This window comes from Cervus elaphus, chromosome 3 (assembly GCF_910594005.1).
Source record: "Cervus elaphus chromosome 3, mCerEla1.1, whole genome shotgun sequence".
Taxonomy (NCBI): domain Eukaryota; kingdom Metazoa; phylum Chordata; class Mammalia; order Artiodactyla; family Cervidae; genus Cervus; species Cervus elaphus.
The window spans coordinates 40,672,625-40,688,810 of record NC_057817.1 but is presented as its reverse complement, the minus strand read 5'-3'; the positions used below and the strand labels follow the sequence as shown (position 1 = coordinate 40,688,810).

Here is a 16,186-nt window from a genome sequence, read left to right as displayed (position 1 = left end):
CTGGAAAGCAGAGGAGTTTAGACTGATGAAAGTAGAATATAAGACATTTAAATTTGTATGACAAGATTTAATATAATTATATACTTATTAATATAATTTATTGTCACCCTGCTTATTTAACTTATATGCAGAGTACAGCATGTGAAATGCCAGGATGGACAAAGCACAAGTTGGAATCAAGATTGCCAGGAGAAATATCAATAACCTCAGATATGCAGATGACACCACCATTATGGCAGAAAGTGAAGAGGAACTAAAGAACCTCTTGATGAAAGTGAAAGAAGAGAGTGAAAAAGCTGGCTTAAAACTCAGCACCCAAAAAACTAAGATCATGGCATCTGGTCCCATCACTTCATGGCAAATAGAAGGGGAAACAATGGAAAGTAACAGGCTTTATTTTCTTGGGCTCCAAAATCACTGCAGATGGTGACTGCAGCCATAAAATTAACAGATGCTTGGTCTTTGAAAGAAAAGCTACGAGAAACCTAGACAGCATGTTAAAAAGCAGAGACATTACTTTGCTGACAAAGGTTCATCTATTCACAGCTGTGGTTTATCCAGTAGTCATGTATGGATATGAGAGTCAGACTATAAAGAAAGCTGAGCACTGAAGAATTGATGCTTTTGAACTGTGGTGTTGGAAAAGACTCTTGAGAGTCCCTTGGACTGCAAGGAGACCAAACCAGTCAATCCTAAAGATCAGTCCTGAATATTCACTGGGAGGACTGATGCTGAAGCTGAAACTCCAATAGTTTGGCCACCTGATGAGAAGAGCTGACTCATCAGAAAAGACCCTGATGCTGGGAAAGATTGAAAGGCAGGAGGAGAAGGAGATGACAGAGGATGAGATGGTTGGATGGCATCACCAACTCAATGGACATGAGTTTGGGTAAACTTCGGGAGTTGGTGATGAACAGGGAAGCCTGGTGTGCTGCAGTCCATGCGGTCACAAAGAGTCAGACATGACTGAGCAAGTGAACTGATTGCACTGATAAGACAGATGCAGTATTTTAAAATATGTCAAATAAAATTTTAAAAAGCATTATGAGTCTGATCCAAGTCTGTGAGATGAATTTGGGAGGCTCACTCAGGCAACCATATCATACTAAATAGATTATGATATGGTAATGGCCTCAACTAGGCATCTTAATAAACTATGGTGAAAATGCAGAAGTAGGACTTAGATTGAAAGACATCCTTAGAGAAGAATTAATAGGAATTAGCAATATTGAGGGATAAAAGGGGATTTGATATTAAACATCAAGCATAAGCAAGAAAAAGACTGGATAAAGAGACCACCAAAAAGATGCATCAACTGGAGTGAACAAGGGAGATATGTCAGTTTTCCAGTAGTCATGTACAGATGTGAGAGCTGGACAATAAAAAAGGCTGAGCACCGAAGAACTGATGCTTTCAAACTATGGTGCTGGAGAAGACTCTTGACAGTCCCTTGGATATCAAGGGGATCAATCCAGTGGATCCTAAAGGAAATCCACCCCAAATATTCATTGGAAGGACTGATGCTGAAGTTGAAGTTCCAATACTTTGGCCACCTGATGCAAAGAGCCGACTCATTGGAAAAGACCCTGATGCTGGGAAAAATTGAAGGCAAGAGGAGAAGGGGATGCAGAGGATGAGATGGTTGGATGGCATCATTGACCTAATGTACATGAGTTTGAGCAAACTCCAGGAGACAGTGAAGGACAGGGAAACCTGGCGTGCTGCAGTCCATGGGGTCACAGAGTCGAACACAACTGAGCGCCTGAACAACAAGAGAGTCCTTCAATCAAATACTGTGAATTTATAAAGTAGTTTTAAAATATCACTAAATGCAGGTGCCTATGAAAAATTAATAGTCTTAGAAAGAAATGGAAAATTTTATTTAAGCCAACCTCAGTATTATTATCAGGAGACAGTCTCACAGAGAGCTCTAAGAATTGTTCAGGAGAGGTAAAGCAGAGACCAGTGTATATGTGATTTTTTGTGAAGGGAATATGTGCAATCACAGAGTCACAAAGAGTCGCTCAGTCAGACATGACTGAGCGACTGAACTGAACTGAACTGAATGGGCAATCAAACACATATCTTGGTAGAAGGTCACTGTTATTTGAAAGGAAAATTCATGTTAGTTAATGGTTTTAGTGCTTTTCTAAATATTGGGAAGAGGCACGATCACAAATTTTCTCTGGAAAATATCTATCTGAGGGCCAGTTCTGTCATTTTTCACAGAGCACAGAGTGTCTTATCCTGATCTTCACTCTGAATTCCTTTCCAGATGTATTATAGGTCAGCAACTGCAGTGGCTAATGACTGGATTCTTGTAGAACTGGATGGTGGGCAACATTCTTTATTTTACATTCCCCTCTCTTTTTGTCTTAATTTCGATCAAACTTTAGGAGACATCTCACGAGCAATTTGTCCCAAGGCACTAAGAATGCTCGTTCTCAAATCAGGGAAGAATTTCATTGATGGGACACTCAATGTTCTATTCCTGGACTAGGTTATGCTGTGTTCATGGGGTGGCCGGCCGGGCTCCTACCTTTGTAAGATTGAGAAAGAAACATCACCTTCTAAGGAATTACATGGCTGGCACCAGAAGTAGAAAAATCGATCTTTATGGTTGAGAAGGTATTTCTGCCATTGGCGAGGTCTGGTTAACACATAATACAGAATCACAATGCACATTAGAAGAGAGGGAAAGGCCAAAGGATAAAGAAAATGTTTTATGTTTAAATTTTTCTTTGTCTGGCCTTAATATTTGAGCTTTTGTTTCATCCTAGATAGCTGAGATAATAATTGCAGTGTTATTAATAATTGGGTGGAAGGAAGAGAGAGCACATCTGGTAGAAGAAAGCAGAAAGAAAAAGTGAATAGTAGAAGATTCGGGATGAAGAAATATGACAAAAATAAAGGTAGAGACAATGTCAAATGATGGGTGGAATACAAGCATAAAGGCAATGGAGATATAAAGGGAAAGAGAACAGAGGAACAATCAATGGATCTGTCAGATCCACACAGCTAGTTGTAAACATAGAGGGTAGCTTTAGAAGGACAGGGTAATGGAGAGCTAAGTGTCCAGGGAACTAAGGATTGTTGATAGGAAGGCAAGAGTGCAGTTATTCCCTTGAGGAGTTTGTAATGAAGATAAAAAAGAATTTGAACTAAATTTTATTTCTACTTATAAGTCATTAAATCAATTCAAAAAGTGTTTTAGTGCTTAAGTGACATCATATTTAAAACTACTTTCATTAACTTATTTCCATTTTAACCCTTATGTCTTTGGCCAAATTCTGCCCAATCTTGAAAGTGTTCTGAGGCTCTTCTTTATACCCTCATACTTAAATTAGATCAAAGAAACCCCTTTTATATATTCGCATTGAACATGGGCATTATTAAAGTTATTAATTTTCTTTGAATTTATCTTTTTAACAGTGTTTCTTCCACTAGATTGTAAGCTCACTATATCTCCAAACAACACATATTTGATACTTAGTAAATGTTCATAGATGATTAAAAGTCCTCCTTCATTGTTCTTGAATTCCAAATAGCAATTAATAGTTGACTGTGCTCTTTTATTCCTGAGATACTTGCTACTTAAACCAGTAATTCAGGTGACTGTATTTTGGACTTCTTTGCAGGCCTTCACTTCCCAGTTTGTAAGATTTGAAACTCGCAAGTCTTGGTCCAGGGCCCTTTTCTCTTTCCTTTTTATACTTTATTCCATTGCTTAAATTCAGTCTGTATGGTGATTACTACCCATTCATGCAACCATTTATTCAGTAACTATGTTTTGATTATCTATAGTGTGTAAACCAGTTTTAAGCACTGGAAATACAACAGAAAACAAAATGCGCAAAAATTTTTGCCTTCATGCAGCTTGCATTTTTAGGAGAGAGAAAGACAATAAGCAATATAAACACAATATAATACATGCTTAATGATAATTAATGCTATACAAAAAAAAAAAGAGTATACAGAATGCATGGGTGATGGTAATGTTTTGTATTTTAAGGAAAATAATCAGGAAGAATCTCAATAAGAGGATGACATTGAGTAAAGACCTGAAAAGAAGTGAAAGGATGAGACATGGGGAAACTAGAATAACATCCCTGGTAGAGGGAACAGTAAGTGCAAAGACCTGCAAGTGGAAACACATCTGATGTTTGTTTAAGGAGCAATGAAGTGGCCAATATGACAAGCCAGGAACAAGAATGGGAAATGCGATCACGGAAGTAGAGGATGGTGATAGTACAAGGTAGAAAAGGCCAAAGTGTCATCAAATTGTCATGCAAGGTACATTTTGTATGCCACTGAAATCAAGGAGTGGGATAGAATGCCTTTGGATCACACTGAGCTAAGCGATGACATAACTCACTATGTTCTAATAGAGTCACTATGAACAGTGGGTTGAAAATAAACTGAGAGAAGCTAGCAATAGAACGTGGGAGATGTTTAGGCAGCTATCGCTGTAATCTAAGCAGAAGATGATCTGACCAGTACCAGTAAAGGCAATGAGAACTGGTTAGATTCTGGAGATACACACATACACGCGCATGCGCGCGCACACACACACACACACGCTCACATGAATGTGTGTTTCATTTATAGTTTTTCATTTTGAAATAATTTTAGGCCTAAAAAGAGTTGCAAAAGTAGAACAAAGAGTTCCCTTATGTTCAGCTCCCTTAGTACAATTACATATATAAATATCCCTGTAAATCAGGGGGAGAAGGAAGAGAAGGAGAAGGGGACGACAGAGGATGAGATGGTTGGATGGCATCACCGACTCAATAGACATGAGTTTAAGTAAACTCTGGGAGTTGGTGATAGACAGAGAAGCCTGGCGTGCTGCAGTCCATGGGGTTGCAAAGAGTTGGACACGACTGAGCAAGTGAACTGATAAATATCCCGTAATTATCAAACCAGAGTATCAACATTATTACATACTGGAAATACTCATTTTAAAATAAGTTAGGGAGAACAAGAAGGCGGAGGAGTCGGTGGACATGGAGTACATCTCTCTCCATGGATACATCAGAAATACACCTTCAGACACAGAAGTGCATACAGAACACCAGCTGAGAATGGACAGGAGTAACTGACCAGTGGAAACAAATATATAGAACCACGCAAAACTCAGTAGGATGAAGACACTAGGGGGGAAACAGGAGTGTTAGTAGGACTGGGCCTGCCCTCAGCGGGTGGGTGACGGAAGCAGGGGTCCAATCCTCACATTGGGGCAATTGTCTGAGTCAGAGGAGAAACATTTAAGGCTGGGAGTAAAACAGGTGATCTGTGTAAGCCTCAGTGGAATGAGAATCAGACAGTCCTTGCTGCCGCCATATATACCCCAAACAGGGATGCAAGTCCTCTGGAAGGCGCAGCAGCAAGCAGCTGGAATTTAGGGATTGTGGAGCAATCCCAGGGCGAGGGCTGCTGTTGGCTCTGGAGAGACAGATCTAGGGGATGTGAGGGAGGAGACTGTGGTGTGAAATGCCTGTGGAGGAAAGCCGGGCAGCCATGGACACAAGGTAATACTGCTGAGTCACACGTAGGGGGTGGAACCATCACCATATCCTCTCTCTTCCCACACACCAGCATGGGCAGCTGAACAATAGAGAGGCTGGCCATCAACTCCTGACGCGCGGAACTACAGGGTAGGACACAACCAAGGATGCTCCTTTAAGTAACTGATGCGCGGAACTAGAGTAGGACCCCACCCAGGGTGCCCCATTAAGAGCCTGACACGCCAATCTACAGAGAAGGACCCCAGGCAAGGGAGGCCGTCTGATCGCCAGATACAAGAGGCTTGGAAAAAAGACCTAGGTAGGGCCATAACTCCTGGGGCAGAGGCGGTCCGTGTCCCTGCACACTCTGCGCTGCCAGGGTCCCCACAAGCCAAGCAGCCACACCACCTTCATGCTCAACTCTCACTGGGGCAGAGCTGCCACAGGCAAAAAAAAAAAAATCTTGTGTCTATATGTGCAGGGTCGCTTCCATCATGTCCAACTCTACGGGACCCTGTAGAGTGTGGCCTGCCAGGCTTCTCTGTCGGGGGGGGGGGGGGGGGGGCTCTCCAGGCAAGAATACGGGAGTGTAGTGGCCAATACTGGTTGCCACACCCTTCTAGAGTGCTATATTTCCTGCTGCCCTAATCGCCAACTCCCCTGAGTACCTGGTGCTGCCAGAACCCCTGCGACCCAAGCAACTTTACCACCTCCACACCTGGCCCTCACTGGGGCAGATCCAAGTCCTCCAGGGCAGCCTCAGGTGCAAACCCCACATGCAAAGGTGGAAATAAAACCACAGGGGCAGTGTGGCTAAGGAAGAAGACCCAAAAACCTTCCCACCAGATGTACAAGCTGCAGATTATATCCACACGATCAACTAGGCAGACTCTGGATCTATGGACTATATAAAAGGACATTGAGAGCTCCCACAAAAGAAGACACACTAGTTCTGATAGCTGAGGACATTGGAGGCAAGAACAGATAGGAGTAGGACCAGATTAGAAACTGAGGTCCCCCCACAGCAGGTCCAGAGATCCGCACAGTGTCGGAGGGCACCTTAGGGAGATGAGGTGGACTGTGACTTTCAGCGAGGGAAAGCTCTTTGACAGCAGTGACTCAAGAAATATATTTATTATTCTTATGTTTCTTTCCCCCCCCCCCACCCACGTTGTAGTTGTCGATTTTATTGGCACTATGAAATCTAATTAAGCTTTTGAGCTTTTTTTTTTTCCACTCACATTTTGTATTGTCATAAATCTCTACCTCTACACTGGGCTTTTGCGGTACTGTGGAGTTTTCCTTATTTTTCTCTCTCTCTTTTTTTAATTTTAATGTTTTAAACCTATTATTATTTTTTCTACATTTATTCCTTTGTTTGCTTTTCCTACTATTCTTTTTTCCCCTTGCAACTATTCTTTAATGTATATAAATCTTCTTTAGCTATCTCTATTTAACTTTGCATATCTATTCTTTCTTTCTTTTCTTTCTCTCCTCTCCTGTCAACATATTTGTTAGTTTCATTTTCATTGCTTTATTCCCCATTTGGCACCTTGCTTTAATTTTGTTTTCTAGTTTGTGCTTTAGTTAGTTTTGTTCTTAACTGGTAGATGTAATTTTTGGTATCCTTTGTTAGCCAGGTCAGTCTATTGTACTTTATTTTTGTTGGACTGCTTTGATTTTGCTTATGGGTGTATATGTACATGTGTATATTTGGTCACACTTTCTTGTTGTTATAAACCTCTGCCTGTATTTTGGGCTTTTGCAGTTCTGTGGAGTTTTCCCTTTCTTTTTCCTTTTTTCCTTTCTTCTTCCTTTTTTATTTCTTTTCTCTTTTTTATAATTTTAATTTTTATTTTTTTAGCCTATTATGTTTTTTCTACATTTATTCCTTTGCTTACCTTTCCTTTTCTTTTCCCCTTGTAGTTAATCTTTAATGTATATAAGTCTTCTTCATCTACCTCTGTTTAACTTTGCATATCTATTCTTGCTTTCTTTTCTTTCTTTCCTTTCCTCTCAACATATTTGTTAGTTTTGTTTTCATTGATTTATTCCCCAATAGGCACCTTGTTTTAGTTTTGTTTTCCAGTTTGTGCTTTAGTTAGTTTTATTCTTAACTGGTAAATATAATTTTTTATTTCCTTTGCTCATCAGGTCAAGCTACTGTACTTTTTGTTGGACTATTTGATTTTGCTTATGGGTATATATGTATATGTGTATATTCCATTATTTTAATTATTGTTTGCCTGATTTTGTAACTGCCATTTGTCTGGGGTTCATCTTTGCTTTCTCATTTTTGGGTACTTGTTCTAATCTCACTTAATGCCATAACAAACCACTTGTGGAATCTTCATTCCTGACCAGAGATCAAGCCCTGAACCTTTGGAGTGGGAGCACTAACTCCAAGACCCTAGACTACCAGAGAACAAACCCTAGGGAGTATCAAATAGTGAGAACTCACACAAAGGAAATCACTTGAATACAAGACCCAGCATCACCCAACCACTAGTATTACCCTGTGCATGACACCTCATCTAAACAACAAACAAAACAGAAATACAAATCCAGTCATCAGCAGACAGGATTACCATCTCACTCAGCCTTGCCCATCAGAAGAAAAACAAACAAACAAACAAAAATTCAGCACAAATCTTGCGCAAAAAGCTTGCACAAACCACTGGACCAACCTTAGGAAGGCAGAAACCAAAAGGAAGTAAGAATTCAACTTTGAAGTCTGGGAAAAGAAGACCTCAAACACAATAAGTTTAAAAAAAAATAATGAAAAGACAGAGAAATACTACACAAATGACGGAACAAATTGGAAACACAGAAGTCCAAATAAATGAAGAGGATATAGGGAAACTACCTGAAAAAGAATTCAGAATAATGATAGCAAAAATTATCTAAAGCCTTGAAAACAAAATGGAGAAAATGCAAGAATCAATTGACAAAGACCTAGAAGAATTAAAGAATAAACTTACAGAGACAAACAACACAATTACTGAAATTAAAAATACTCTAGAAGGAATCAATAGCAGAATGTCTGAAGCAGAAGAATGAATCAGTGAGCTGGAAGATAAAATGGTGAAAATAACTTCTGAAGAGCAGGATAAAGTAAAAAGAATGAAAAGAACTGAGGATAGTCTCAGAGACCTCTGGAACAACATCAAATGCACCAACATTCAAATTATAGGGGTCCCAGAAGAAGAAAAGAAAAAGAAAGATTATGAGAAAATTTTTGAAGAGATTATAGTTGAAAATTTCCCCAACTTGGAAAAGGAAATAGTCAATCAAGTCCAAGAGGCACAAAGAGTCCCATACAGGATAAACCCAAGGAGAAACTCTCCAAGACACATACTAATCAAACTGACAAAGACTAAACACAAAGAAAGAATATTAAAAGCAGCAAGGGAAAAGCAACAAGTAACATAAAAGGGAAAACCCCATACATTTAAAAGCTGATCTTTCAGTGGAAACTGCAGGCCAGAAGGGAATGGCAGGATATATTTAAAGTTCTGAAAGGGGAAAATCTACAACCAAGATTATTGTACCGAGCAAGGATCTCATTCAATATTGATGGTGAAATAAAAAGCTTTTCAGACAAGCAAAAGTTAACAGAATTCAGTAGCACCAGACCAGCTTTACAACAAATGTTAAAGGGACTTACATAGTCACGAAATACAAGAGAAGGAAAAAGATCTACAAAATCAACCCCAAGCAATTCATTCCACACATCAGTGTTGAAACACCAGAACAGCTGTCAAATTATCTTCAAATTAATTTGTGTCATTAAGATTTTGGAAATATTTGAGTGTTTAGTTTAAAAAAATTAACATAGCAAATCAAAACATTAATAGTGTAATGTGCTCTATACACATGCATTTTTCTAAAAGAATACTTCCCAAAATAATCATTTTTTACTATTTCTATGAACCTGATAAAGATTCCATGAAATATTGTGGTTTCCAAATTAGGATCAAAGAACCGTTTGGGGGATTCTCCTCACGGTCCAGTTAAGAATCTGCCTTGCAATACAGGAGACGAGGGTTCTATCCCTGATCAGGGAACTAAGATCCCACATGCTTCAGAGGAACTAAGCCTGCATGCCACAACTAGAGAGAGTCTGTGCACCAGAACAGAAGAGTCAAATGATGCCACAAAGAGTCCTCATTCTGCAAGTAAACCCTGATGCAGGCATACAAATAAATCAATCAGCTAAAATTATGCATAAATAAACTAAAATCAAAGAATAATGTTATATGTATGTTTCTAAGACACATTATTTGTTATCTCCATACCTGAGATTATTTCCCTGCCATTTTCAGAGTTCTCTATCCTCTTAACAGTTTAAGCCTCCTGTTCAAACTTCCACCTTGATCACATCCATATTACTTGTTCTCTATCAAATCTTTGTCCTCTTGATATATTCTATTCCTTATCATTTGACTGAAAACTCTACTTGGGGCTTCACTGGTTCCTCAAACAGTAAAGAATCTGCTTGCAATTCAGGAAACCCAAGTTCAATCCCGGAGTTGGGAAGAGATCCTGGAGAAGGGAACGGATACCCACTCCAGTATTCTTCCACTTGACTGTAATTTCCAGCAAAGCATATGTCTTATTCACTCCTTTGCAACCAATATCTACCATGGTGCAATAGCACGAGGTAGATGTTCAAGAAATATTTACTCAATAAAAGGATAAATGAACACCACTTTCTTCAAGCCCAAACATTAACTAACACAAACTTTAGTTAAGGAAAAGCTGCTATTTGTGGAGCACAGGTATACCAATTAAGTTGTAGCACCTTTACTGCACGTCCAGGGTATGCAGATGTGCCCAAGGGTTTTACTTTGATCCTGCTATTTTTTTAATTTGAAAAACAGCTCAGGATAACATACAAAAAAAGATGTGGGAAGTTTTATTATGTCAAATATCTCTCATATTCTGAGCTGAGAGTTTGGACTCAGAAGCAAATGCTAAATATAAATAAAATGTTATGAGTTTTCATAGCAAAAAAGGCACTCACATGTGTACCATCGTGCATTAGTAATTTTTGTTGCTTCTCATATTTTCCTATACCCCTCATTAATACATATTTGATGCTTTCATTTGGTAACACATAATAACATTATCTGATTATTTAAAATAATTTAAATTTCTTAGTTAATCTAAATACCAAATTATTTTGTTTGGTTTTTTCGTCGTGGGTGGAATGCTTTTAAAATGTCTTGTTTCTCCAAGTCCAGGCTCTGCACTTCCCATGTGGAACTCCAAGCCTAAGGTGAGGCCGAGGCCAGGACAGAAGTACCAAGACCATGTGCATGAAGTCCTTGCTGCCATCACCAGAGTTGTGGTATCCAGCGTGCATCAGATGCTGAAGGACATAGACTTTGAGAGAAGAATCCAGCTGATAACTTTGAATGACAATGGCTATAAGGCTCCTTGTCATCTCAGCCATAATTGGCACTATTCTATGTATCATTCTTTCTAGAAAGGGTAGGCAAGTGGTATGCCCTAATACACTGGGCTGCTCCTGCCTGCATTGGGCCAACCACTGAACACGCTGAAGTGGCACAAGCTTCTGCCTTATTGTGGGCTGACCTCAGAGTGGCCAGACACTACTTAGTGACTAAGCAACAAACCTCAGAGTGGCAGATGATGACACCTTCTATGGTCAGCCCAGCCCTGAAGGTTATTTAGGATGAAAATATGACCTAATGCCCAGGAATAGTGACTGTTATAGAATGAATACTGTGTCCCCCTCCAATTTATATACTGAAGTCCTAGGCCCCGTTGTGTCAGTATTCAGAGATGGGGCTTTAGAAGATGTTAGGGTTTACATGAGCTCACAAAGTTGGGATCCCCATGATGAGATTCAGTTCAGTCACTTCAGCCGCTCAGTTGTGTCCGACTCTATGACCCCATGAACCACAGCACACCAAGCCTTCCTGTCCATCACCAACTCCCGGAGTCTACCCAAACTGTCCATTGAGCAGGTGATGCCATCCAACCATTTCATCCTGTCATTCCCTTCTCCTCCTGCCCTCAATCTTTGCCAGTATCAGGGTCTTTTCAAATGAGTCAGCTCTCCGCATCAAGTGGCCAAAGTATTGTAGCTAGTGACTTTTAAAAAGAGGCACCAGAAAGCAATCTCTTTTCCAGTGTGCACAAAGAAGAAATCATATGAGCAAGCAGCAAGAAGGCAGCCGTAGAAAGCCAGGAAGGGTTCTCACCAGGCACATAACTCAGCCAGCACATTGATTTTGGACTTTGCAGCCTTCAGAAATGTGAGAAATAAATTGCTGTTGTTTCAGCCTCTCTGTCCGTGGAATTTTGTTATGGCAGCTAAGCCACTTTCATAGGAAAGTGACCTGCTTACCTACTGGATTACCACTCTTCATCTCACACTGCCTCTCAATGGTACTTATCTGGATGTCCATGTACTGCCCCATGGTTAGCTCCATATGCAGGGCAGAAAACTAAGATTGAGAAAGAATTAATCAGATTATCTACTGTTATTTTTTAAGAGGCCACAGTATAGCTAAGAGGCAAATTTGAGGGGATGTGAAGTGCAAGTGCTCAAACCTGGACAGATGACCAAATTCCAGATTACTCATGTGAAGATTTCTATTCCTATGGGAAGAAAAAGGGAGACCCATTTCTCATTCTATACAGAAAAATAAACTTCTAGGGTATTAAATACCCACATATAAAAACCAGAAGTATATATATATTAGATGAAAAGTAAAACATGTGGCATAAAAGCCATAAGGAAAAATCTTGACAAACTTGAGTACATAAAAATTTTAAACTAGAACAAAAAGACAACTTGAACAAATTTAAAAGATAAATAAAAACTAAGGGAAAATACTGCTCTATATTATAAGGATTCATATCCAGGTTGTTATAAAACTCCTATAAATCATTATAAAAACACCCAGAAAATTTATAAAGTGATAAAAGGACATGAATTGACCCATCAGATGAGATAATACCAAAAAACAAACAAACAAAACAACACTACCAAAAACATCAACAAAAAAACACACATTCAAGAAGATACCCTTACTAATAATTAGGAAAATGCAAAGTAAAACAGTAAGTCAATGGCATTTTGTATCCTTCAGTTTGTTAGTAATAATCATAATGACATTCTGGTGGAATAGCCAGTGCCAGCAAAGGTTCGGTGCTCTTACGGACTTCTTACAGTATACCAACTCTCTTTCTAGTATTTTACTAGAAAGTATTTTATATATCTAGTATTTTATATATCAACACATTTAATTCTCATAAAAACCCCGTAGGTAAGTGTCATATTATCATTTTCATTTTACAGTTGAACTGAGGGACATGTTGTTCTTCTTCAGTTGCTAAGTTGCGTCTGACTCTTTGTGACCTCATGGACTGTAGCATGCCAGACTCCTCTGTCCTCTCCTATCTCTCAGAGTTTGCTCAAATTCAAGTCCATTGAGTCAGTGATGCTATCTACCTGATGGAACATGTTTTAGTGACATATACCGAGATCTCACAGTTTGTAAGTACCTCTCTATTCAACACTTTTAACCATTAGACTAGACTGCCTATAAGTTATTAGTGGTTTCTCTGGATGGCAGTTTGGCTGTAATGAAAATTTTTAAATGGACAAACTGTTGAGTCTTGAGTAGTCTGGGGTCTGGAATTAAATTAAAATCCAACTTAAATTCCAACTTAGGTTGGAATCTGAACCCCACTAATTACTAAACAAGTCAGTTTACATATCTGAGTCCCAGAATTTTTATCTTTAAAATGGTTATATAACTTTCCCTATGTAAGTGTGTTGTGAGAATTAAAGTACATAATGTGTATTAAAGCATTTTTCAAACTGAAAGCGTTGTAAGATGTTCTCATCATTTTACCAATTTTTTGTTCTTTAGGGAAGCATCTCTTCTTGGTGTTTGAGTGTCTGAGTTTGCTAAATAAAAATATTTTCATGGAAAGCTAGTAATTTTTCCCTTTTTGATGATTCCTGTAGTTTCTTTTTTAATTAAAAAAGTTTTTGGACTTGGTCATAACTATTTATTCAAAACTAAATACTAACATGAGAATTCACTTGAGACAAGATGTGGCAAACAGAGAAAAAAGACTCATAATGATTTCCCTTCAGAATTTGTCTTTTCCTTAGGATTACTTAACATGCACCTTTGTGAACAAACATCTACAAAATAGTACAGCAACACGTAACAGAGTTAACATTAAAATAAGACAAAATTATAGGAAAGTTCTTGAAAGCAAAAGGTTATTTGGTGTCAGACAAGGTCTAATTCATATCTGGTTTTCTTATTTTCTTAAAATAGAAATCACACCACCTACAAGGAAGGGTTATCTTGAAGATTATTTAACATAAGTAAAATGCTTATTATACGCAGTCCCTGGCATAAAGTAAGTGTCTATGCTATTAATTCTAGTTTCAAAGAGTAGTCAGAAATAAAAGTAGAAGCATGAGGAGTCTTGAAAAATCAAATAGGGATTCAGTAAAATGTACTTTCAAAAAAGCTGTTCTAGAAGAAATGTGCTTAAAATATGCTTTAAGAAAGAAAAGTGGAAATGATATTCTTCAAAATACTTCTCTCATTTAGAATGAATCTGAACAAATGAATCTGAGAATGTGATGACAGCACCAGCAGCCAAAATTTAAATGTGAGAATTGGAATTTTGGTGAATAATATAGGAAATAAAATTATATTGCTCCACCTATTCATTTTACATTTAGATTCCAGTGCATAAGCTGTTATAAAATTTCTCACACTTTAGGCTTCTGGTTTAAGATGGCAGAGTAGAAGGACGTGTTCTCATATCCTCCTGTGAGAACACCAAAATTGCAACTACCTGTTGAACAATCAACAGGAGAACATTAGAATCCACCACAAAAAAAAAGACACCCCATGTCCAAAGACAAAGAAGAAGCTGCAGTGAGATGGTAGGAGGGGTGCAGTCACCATAAAATCAAATCACATACCCGCCAGGTGGTGACCCACAAACTGGAGAGCAACAGTACCAAAGAAGTTCTCCCACGGATGTGATGCTTCTGAACCTCACATCAAGCTTCCCAGCCTGGGGATTTGGCAAACGGACTGGGAATCCCCAGGGAATTTATCCTTGAAGGCCAGCAGGAATTGATTATAGGATTTCCATAGGACTGGAATAGACAGAGACTCTGGTCTTGGAGGACACAAACAAAATCTTGCTCACACCAAAACCCAGAGGAAGGGAGCAGTGACCCCATAGGAGAATGAATCAAAATAAACCTAGTTGTGTGGGAGGGTCTCCTGTGGAAGCGTCTGTCAGCAAGGGCTCACCACAGCAGCAAAGCAACCAGCAGCGGTGGTCCTGGAAGGACTCCCTTTGTGCTAGCCCTCCTGGAGGCCACCATTAACCCCACCATAGAGCCTGTAGCCCCCAAGGCTGGGTCACCTCAGGCCAAACAACCCACCCATCAGCAGATGATTGGATCAAAGCTTTACTGAGCAAAGCCCTGCACACCAGAGCAAGACCCAGTTTTTCCCAATGCCAGTCCCTCCCTTCAGGAAGCTTACACAAGCCCCTTAGCCTCATCCATCAGAGGGCATACAGAGAAGTACAAAGAACCGCACTCCCACAGTGGTTAGAACAAAAGCCACATCGCAGAAAGTTACACAGGATTAAAAAGCAGAGAGTTATGTCCCAGACGAAGGGACAAGACAAAACGCCAGAAAAACAACTAAATGAAGTGGAGAGAGGCGACCTTTCAGAAAAGCAGTTCAGAATAATATAGTGAAGATGATCCAGGAGCTCGAAAAAACAATGAAGAAAATGCAAGAGGTGTTTACCAAAGACCTAGAAGAACTAAAGAACAAGTGAACACAGATGAATAACATACAAGAAGGAATCAATAGAAGAATAACTGAGGCAGAAGAATGGATAAATGATCGGGAGGATAGAAGGTGGAAATTACTGCTGTAGGACAAAATATAGAAAAAAGAATGAAAAAAAAAGAAGCCAAAGATACCTCTGGGACAACATTAAATGCACCAAGATTTGCATTATAGGGGGTCCCAGAAGTAGAAGAGAGAGAAGGGACCTGAGAAATTATTTGAAGAAATAACAGTTGAAAACTTTCCTAACATGGGAAAGGTAATAGTCAGTCAAGTCCAGGAGGCACAGAGTCCCAGACAGATAAACCCAAGGAGGAACACACAGTAATCAAATGCATAGTAATCAAGCTGACAAAAATTAAAGACAAAGATAAAATATTAAAAGCAACAAGGGAAGATGACAAATGACATACAAAGGAACTCCTGCAAGGTTATCAGCTGAAGGGAATGGCACAATATATTTAAAGTGATGAAAGGGAAGAACCTACAACCAAGGAGACATTTTTTGATGGAGAAATCAAAAGCTTTCCCGACAAGCAAAAGTTAAGAGAACTCAGCACCGTCAGACCAGCTTTACCACACATGCTAAAGGAACTTCACTAAGCAGGAAAAGACCTACAGAAAATAAACCCAAAACAATTAAGAAAATGGTAACAGGATTATACATATGGATAACTGCCTTAAATATAAATGGATTAAATGCACCAACCAAAAGACATAGACTGGCTAGGCAAATGAAAACATGCGCATGTATGCACTTCCACTTACCACATCACTCTGCTTGGATCC

The 16,186-nt window shown here is 39.1% G+C and overlaps 1 long non-coding RNA gene across 1 annotated transcript; it reads left to right on the top strand.

The window, feature by feature from the left end:
- Positions 1-1,647: 1,647 nt before the first annotated feature.
- On the top strand, positions 1,648-11,501 carry LOC122683412. The gene is made up of 3 exons (XR_006337754.1): positions 1,648-2,628; positions 4,013-4,124; positions 10,754-11,501. It is a non-coding gene; the product is annotated as an uncharacterized LOC122683412 (long non-coding RNA).
- The last annotated feature ends 4,685 nt before the right edge of the window (positions 11,502-16,186 follow it).